At 45.5% G+C, this 8645-nt stretch overlaps 1 protein-coding gene across 1 annotated transcript in view; it reads right to left on the bottom strand.

Moving 5' to 3' along the window:
• RNF4 (ring finger protein 4) overlaps positions 1-6426 on the bottom strand; it is a 29551-nt gene extending 23125 nt beyond the window's left edge. The window contains exon 1 of the mRNA XM_067558928.1: positions 6314-6426. The gene's annotated coding sequence lies outside the window, so the exon portion shown is untranslated. The remainder of the gene's footprint in view (positions 1-6313) is intronic.
• Between the last annotated feature and the right edge of the window lie 2219 nt (positions 6427-8645).

The following is an 8645-nucleotide window of genomic DNA, read 5'->3' on the forward strand; positions in this document are numbered from 1 at the left end:
TCAAAGTGGCCACAGACCCTGCCAGAACAACAGATGCAAAACCTTCAGACATATCTCCACTGCTACTATGATCAACACTCCCACAACTACCTTTCAAGATTCATGGGTCCTACACATGCCTATCCTAACATGTGGTTTACCTTATCCAATCACTAAATGCCCAGATAACAACTATGTGGGTGAAACCAGGCAATTACTATGCTTTCCTATGAACTCACAGGAAATTGTTGGCTGGGTGTTAACAGGCCATCCCTATGACTGAAGGGGTGTTAATGGGCCATTTCACTTTGAATTGTCTCTTGAAATGTGTTAGCTACTTATGCCAAACAATCTGTTCCACCTTGTGCTGAGCTGTGACACTCTACATTTCCCTGACCTGAAGAAGAGATGTCTCACTAATGGAAGTTGGTCCAATAAAAGATATTACCTCATCCAGCTTGTGTCTCTGATATCCTGGGACCAACACAGCTACAACAGGACTGCATACAACAAGGAAAGTTATCAAATATTGTCTGACTCCCAATATTTTCTGCAATTGTGAAAATTTAAATCGATAATAAAAAAAACTATTGATATTATTGAGGTAATAAAAAATAAATTTCTGCCAAGCCTAATTATTTTCTTTTAAAAAAATCACTTACCACTGAAGCACCTCAAACTGCCCAGCAGAAGAAATGTACTATTGGTCAACAGATGATTACTATATTCTCAACTTCACTGCCTTCATGAGCCCTTTCAACAACAACTTCAAACTCAGTTTCTTTTTTTCACAAAAAGGAAGAGGGAGATGGAGGGGAAGTTAAATGTGAAGAATTATGACCACCAATCCTGCAAAGACATGCACCCACTTAAATAGTACTGCTCATAGTGTGGGATTACTCAATCTGTAAAACTTGTGCACATGCGTAACTTAAGGTTTTCTCAATAACTAGGAAGAGAACATCCCTTCACGTGGAGTTTTACGAATTTTCTAGTGGTCTGGTTTGTAACTTGTGGGGGCCTATGGTCAGGGCCATCCCTAGGTTAGGGCAGATCGGGGCGACCACCTCGGGCCCCGTGCTTTGGGGGACCCCGCTCCAAACTGTGCAGGAGGCAGACGGCTCAGAGCCTCCTGCACCCCGTCCCCACTGCGCTTCATGAAGGGCCAGCCTGGCATCTCTCCTCCCCCCAGGCCAGGGGGGGTGAGGCCGCCCTGTCTGAGCCAGCGCCGGGCTGGAGCAGGAGAGCCGGGTGTCACACAGTGAGTAAGTCTGCAGGGGGAGGGGAGGCGCCCCATACAAGAGGAAAGTGGCATGTTCCTTCCCACCTCCCTCACTACAGTACAGACACCCTATCTCCCTGGGGCAGCTGGGGGGGGGGGGGGTGACACCATCTTGTGGGAGCCGGGAGCCCCTTCTGCCCTGTGCAGGAGGGGGCATGAGGCCTGAGGGGGGCCCAAATGCAGGCTTGGCTCCCGGGTGCTAGAGACTCAGGGTATGCCACTGCAGCCGGGGGGGGGGGGAGAGAGAGGGGGAAGGGGAAGAGAGAGGAAGGGGAAGGAGTGTCCACACAGTGGGCTTTGCCCCGGGCCCCGCACCCCTCCTAGGGATGGCCCTGCCTATGATTTCATTATTTCTCAGTAGGAACTGCTTTCCTAGACATTTTAATACTGTACAGTCTCTCTCCATTCTTTTCCACCAGCAATGTTTCCTTGACATCCACACAAGAAGTTATTGCATCAGGCCCAGGGTTATGTAAAGGAAGCAGATAAAAGTAGGCTACAGCTAAGAACACTAGTCTGCAACTGAAGTTAATGCTTTTGATGTATGTTAGGCATCAGTTTTGGATTGAAATGATTTGTACTGAAACAGTTGAAACTGCAGTTAAGGTCACTTGTTGCCTACATTGTATTATTGGAGCCATTGAATATTGTGTAGGTTTTATTCTGGGGTTGAAGCTACTTTACATATATATTTGTGGGACTAAGTAAAGTTTCCTTAGAAGTATTTGGGAAGCCAGGGAGTAGGCTATGTGGTGGTTTTGTAGTTTCATAGCAGACAAAGACCACTGCTCACACATTAGGGTAGCTTCACGAAACAACATTTCAGTGAAAGTCAACTGAGATCTCTGTGCCTTCAACAGGGAAAATACTCTGATGGGGAAAGCATGAGTGTATGCACATCAGGGTCGAGGAGAAAGATTACAAGTAGTCTCCAGCAACATACCTGTCACAAAAGGAGTCAGAATACTAGGCCCCCTTTGCAAAGATACAGCACTTCAAATAAAAATACAGACCTAAAAAAAAGATCAGACACTGAATTTTAGCTTTGTCCCAGAGTTACGGAAATTAATGTAAAAAACTCACAAGACAGCCTAAAGTATTTTTTCCCCATGACACTTAAAAATATTTGAAGACATGTGTTTCAATTTAGAATTCCTCCCTTCCCCTTCCAGTTTGCAATACTAACACTGCAGCATTTGGACAATTTGTACATAATGAAACAGACTAGAAACGAGAAGTAAATTATCTATTGTCACTGTCCAAAGTGAAGAGGAAGAGTATAGAGATAAACTGAATGTTAAATATATAGCTTAACAATGTCAAGTATTAGTAAGAAGTAAGTGTTTTAAATTGAATTTAAAACCTGACAGTATCCTTTACAAATTAGGGGTGCCTCCTCTTCACTGATTTGCCAAGCTCCAGGTTTCTAGACCTAATGAATGCAGTGGAAAAAACTTGTGCCTCTTTTTTAGTTCTCTGTGAGATATAAAATCCCCAAATGCTATTTTTATTTGAAGTTTTAAAGTGGATCTCTTTCTATTGTTTGTTTTTACATTAGCAACCATTCTTTTCTACCCTGTTTTCAATAGAAGAACAAGGCTGTCTGGGGATAGATACTTCATAAGTGTCAAGAGTGAAGACATTTCAGCTGAGGGGAGAAGGGATTTATATATATATATATATTTTTAAATACCACCTTATGAAAAGTAGGAATTTTCTGTAATATTTTTAGGAAGCCTACACATGCCTCAGTTTCCATCTGCATTTTGCATTGCTACTGAGTGGGTGCAAAAGGGATAAAACTGACCCTGGAATACTGCAGGAAACACAGGTGTGTGTGTGTGTCACTTCACTGCCTGGGTGGAATGAATGGGTCATTAAAGGATTGGTTGAAACTCACCCAGATCAACAAAGGGTCCAGAGAGACAATGGAAGCCTCAAGGACGAAACAATCTACACTCAACAGCAGGAAGCTCCAGCAGGTGGGGTGGTGAACTCAGCATGGCCCTGCTTGGAGACCAAACAAAAAAGGGGGGTGGGAGCTGACCAGCAGGGGATGAAGAGTGGGCTTCTGGAAAAGGCTGGCTGTTCTCACAAGGGTCAGAGAGATGGTGCTAAAATGGAATCTACTCAGCTTGCCTGGTGGATTACTCTGGCGTGGCCAGATGGACTGTGTCTTTTACTTCACTTCTCTATGCTAAGGTAAGGACTTAAAATGCTGTGTTCCAGTTGACTATTAAACCCTACTGTTTTGAAAACGCTGTTTGATGTCATTGAAAAGACTTGCTGTGGTGCATTTAGTCCCTGAAGAGAGTACAGTCTCTAACCAGGAGTCTATCTGAAATGGACAAGCTGAACAGAGCTCATGGTGTGAAGCAAGAGTGCTTGAGCCCAGCAGCAGCGAGGCTGTGCGGCCTACCCTGAAGGAAGAGTGAGACCCCTTGGAGGTCTCCAATTCAGAAGGGGTTCCTCCACAAGATTGTTTAAAAGCTGAGGCATAGCACGGATCCTGTGGACCCATTGCACACCTATTAACTCAACGCCATCAAACACTTGAGAGAGAAGTTTTAAACAAAATTCAAGCACTCCACCTCAGTCCATGTTGAATTAAGTGCTAAAAAAACCAGATACTTCAATTAACTAGTTTCACAACAAGGCCTGATTATAAAGAACTGGTGAGGAAAAAAGAAAAGTATTCTTGAAAAAAAGCATTCATGCCTTCTTTATGTGAACATGCTCAAGCACTCCTTTTTCAGGTCATCTAACAACCAGATACATGATTGGTTTGGAACCCAAAACAAAGACATTCTCTCAAATTAACAGATAGTCCTTTCATGAACCAACAATCTAGTTACATAAAATGCATGGCCATTTCTTGTACAACCTTGGCATTCACAAGGGCCTAAAATGGCTTTAAAAAGGACTTGGGAAAACTGATGCTTCGGTATTGGTAGTGGGATTATTTTTTCCATTTGGGAGAACTTTCTATAGGGATATGAACATAATTGAATACTTTTGATTTGGGCATACAAACATGCTATTGTTCTCAGTAAGAGTGACACAGACAATGCTGTGTGTCAAATTTATGAAGCTTCAGTGATTCTAGATCAAGGTTTATTAAAAACTCAGAAAGAAAAGTAGCTCAGTTTAATAAACTACTGAATATCTTTAACCTTTCATTGCATTTTATAGTAAAATCTGTATTAAATTGTAGGATGAAATAGGATAAGGAAAACCACACCCCTTTCCCTCCCTCAGACTCAAGAGTTTTCCACATATTGCTACTGTTTTCTTGTCTCATAATCCTCCCAAAGGGACTTTGTTACAGTTGCATCCTGAATACACTGGCTACAGTTAAAACACTGTTTTGGTTAATACAGAACACAATCCCTGCCAGCCAGGTGCTATTTCCCTGACAGTAACCCTTGTTTACAATAGATAAATTCTTATAGAAAATTCCTTCTATTAACAACACCAGTTCAGCGCCACCAATATTTGCAACACTGTGAGGCATACAGAGACAATCTACTGACATTTTAGGTATCATGTCGATCAGCCTTGCTCTGAGAAGTTAGATGACATGGTTTAAAATGCTCATGGCCAATCTATGCTATAGATTTGTGTTAATACACCTTTATTCCTAGTGTAGATCAGCGTTGAAACCCTAAGTAGACTGGGCAAATTTTGGAATGTCAGCTGGTTGAGTTTCACTGTTCAGTTATAATGTTTAGTTTGTACAGGGGTTAATAAGACAATTAACAGAAACAACATTCCTGATGCTGGTCAGGAAAACGTGAAATTCTGATGCCTCAGCCCTGGAGATTTCACTACCTCCTTTCTTAATCATTTTGACCAGCACCACCACCCTGCCTACCACACAGGTCCATAGCCTGGGCATTATCTTTGACTCTACCACTTTCTAGGTTCTCACATCCAGGCTATAGCTAAATATTGCTGATTTTTTCTCCATAACATCTATAAGATATGGCCTTTCCTTTCCATCTGCACAGCTAAGACTCGCATCATCTCGATGCTGCAACATTCTTCTCTCTGGCCTGGACAAATGCCACCTTCCCCCACTCATATCCATTCAGAATGCTGCCACAAAGGTAATTTTCCTAGCCCAGTGCTATAACCATGTCACCCCTCTCTTTGAATCCCTCCACTGGCTCCCCCTTCTCTATTGTATTTCCCCAACCCAAAGAAGAGCTCTGTGTAAGCTCTAAAACGTGTCTCCCTCACCAACAGAAGTTGCTCCAATGGAAGATATTACCTCACCCACCTTGTTGCTCTAATATGATACACAGTCAGCTCATGAGTTGGGCAGGAAGGCGCAATAACTATAACAATATAGCATGGTATGGTATATGGTACGGTATGGTATAGAAGGCGCAATAACACCCTTTCCTTATGGAACGTGGGGGAGAAGAGCCAGGATTGAGGGGGGCAGGGCCGTGACCCCTACAGGTCCAATTCCCTCCGGGGCCCTGGGAGTCAGGGAGGGAGGAAGCAAGGTAAGGTTACTGGGGACACCGGCCTGACAGACCGCGCTCCCTCTATGACAGTGGGGTGAAGACTGCACGGCTCTGGGGACAGCAGCATTCACAGGTCGCTCCTGCACCGAGGAAGAGCCCAGCGGGAAGATCCTCGTTCCGGGACGGGCGGGCAGGCAGGCAGCGGGGTAACAGCACGTACGGCTGGAGAGAGGGATGAGGAGGGGGAAGCACAGGCCCGTCTCCCTCTCGGGGGCCAGGGACAGAGGCGTTTGAGGGCGGCCAGGGCACAGGCCAGTCTCCAGGAGGGAAGGAGGAGGCGGCTGCCTGAGACGCTAGTGAAGAGGTGGCTGGGACGGGACCATCTCCGGGGGGAGGGGAGACTGGGCCGGGGCGGGCACAGGGCCGCCTCCCTCGGGTGGGGGAGGGGGGTTAGGGAAGACACTGGGCGGCCCGGCTCCCACGGGCGTTGAGGGAAGCTCCGGCCCGGGCTCCACGCCGCCGCGTCCCGCAAGGAGCCGGAGAGATCGAGCTCCGCGGGGTTCAGGCCCCTCCTCACCTGCCGCTCCGCGGCCCTGGCCCGTTCCCGGGCGGCTCAGCAGAGAGCGGGCCGCGCCGGGCGCTCCCAGCCCTCGCCCGCGACTCGACGAGACTCACCGAGCGGGGCCGGCGCTCCGGACTGGAAACGAACTCCCCCAGTCACGGCGGCGCCGGCGCAGCCAACCCCTACCGCCTCCCCATTGGCGAGGCCTCAGCGCTTCCGGCTCTCTGATTGGACGCCATGCATATCAATTAGAAGTCTTTTGGACGTCGGCCCCGCCCTCCATCCGGTCCTGGTGTATGTTGGGAGTTGTAGTTCTCTCGGGGTGACTCTCAGCCAGGCCTCAGCAAAGCTCCTACAGTTTCTAATGACGAGCTTTATTGGCAGGTGTATCAGAGGGGCTGAGCTGGTTTGTCTAGGTGCCTGGCTAGCCCTGGGGCACAGCAGTGCCGCCATCTAGTATGTGAGCCCCGGTTTTATAGGGACACTCCCAATATTTGGGGTTTTTTTCTTAGAGAGGCACCTATTACCCCCACCACCTGTCCCAATTTTTCACACTTCCTATCTGGTCACCCTACACCAGACTAACCTGAGCAATCATCTGAATTAGAAGCCCTTAGGCACCAAAGGCTTCCTAGATTTACCAAGAGAGATGTTGTTCATCAGAAACATCTATCTCCATCCGCCTCAGCTACAACAGCCCCAAACCTCCCATATTACACATTAGCCTCTCACAGGTAACCTCCAGACCCCTCCACATTCCAAGCTAACAATACCTGCATTGGATGCTTGGGTTGGACGTGGACCTCAATCTGGCCGAAATGTGGAATTCTTGGTTTATGGGAAGTTTCAGCATTTTGAAAATTGGTTTCATTCTGAGGCTAAGACTCAGACACCTGGCCAAACTGGGGTTCCAAGCACATGGCTTCATGGAAATGAACCTGGAAGCTCTGAAAGCCCTGGCTTGAGTCACAGTTCTTAGGACTTTCAGACTTATCTATCCAACTCTAGCTTCAGTTCAATATGATGAGGATACATGCATTGTCACAATATGTTGCCATGTGCCAATGCAACGTGTGGACATAAACATGATGTAAATCTGACATATCCAGTTATCTGAGTTTGTTACAATGGAGGTGGTTAACTTTGGTTTTATCCTGTATGCTCTGCTATAATTCACCTGGAACTGTAAAAGCAAGGGTCTATATAAAAAATCAGTGAGAATCACATTGATTCGTCCTCAAAATTCTCTTTTTCTCCCTTGACTTATTGGGTTATCCAAGTAAGTTATGTGCATCGTGTCCTAACGTAGCAAGAACCAGGCTGATCATGACTTCTGGTAATAAAGAATTCCACAGCCTAGGGTTCTCCAGTGAGAATACTCTTCTTCCAGCCTTTTTTGAATTTTATCCAGAGGATATCTACCACATTGTCATCGTTGCTTGCAGTGTGAGGCACAGAAGGAGAGCTGTTCACTGAGATAGCTTGATCCTGACTCTTTAAGGGCTTGTAAGATCAGGAACAGCATCTCAGAGGAAGTGAGCCACAGTGTGATGGCCTGTGGCAACATCCATATAGCCTTCCTAATCAGCTCTCTGTCTTTGACTTTCTTTCACTTTCAAAATGCTAGGTACAGCTGTATGTTTAACTATTCAACTCTATGTTATCCCAGGATTCTGACTGTTAGCATTATTAGTTGTATTATGGTGCACTGAAAGGTTCAAATCAGGACTGGACCCAGTGTATTGGGTGCTGGACGAACACAAAGGAAGATATAGTCCCTGCCCCAAAGAGCTTGTCAGTGTAGGGGACAGTGTAGCTTGTCAGTGTTGCTCAACCTTTTACAGGCCTCATTTTCTCTTTTCTCTCTCTGACTGCTCACACTATCCCTCTCTTTCTCTTCTCTTCAAGATTGCTGCTACTACTCTTTTCTCCTGAACCCCCTGAATTATTCCTACTGAACTGCTGCCTCAGTGCTACACTGGCTTCCTGATACCCTTTAAAATGGTAACCTCTGGCTCAATAGAACTCTTCAAGTCATCTGCAGTTTATCCAGAGATGGCAACATTTTTTATGATTGAAAAATACAGCACATTTCATAAATATTGCAGATAATGGAAAAGATTTTCACAGCTAGATGGCAACAAAAGAATTCCTTGACCCATTAGATTTTCTTTGATAAAGAGGAGGAATTGTAATGCTGTATAAGCATTAAGAGCATCTCCCTGTATTTAATGTCAGATATAATCTGATTCAATTTCAATATTTGGAATGTCAGTAATTAAATATCTTGTAACTGGCACAAATTTAAGATAGAAATATATTACATATTCTTACTGCTGCACAGATT

Source organism: Emydura macquarii, unplaced genomic scaffold, assembly GCF_026122565.2.
Source record: "Emydura macquarii macquarii isolate MOO-44397 ecotype Brisbane River unplaced genomic scaffold, CSIRO-AGI_Emac_v2 contig_2199, whole genome shotgun sequence".
Lineage (NCBI taxonomy): Eukaryota > Metazoa > Chordata > Testudines > Chelidae > Emydura > Emydura macquarii.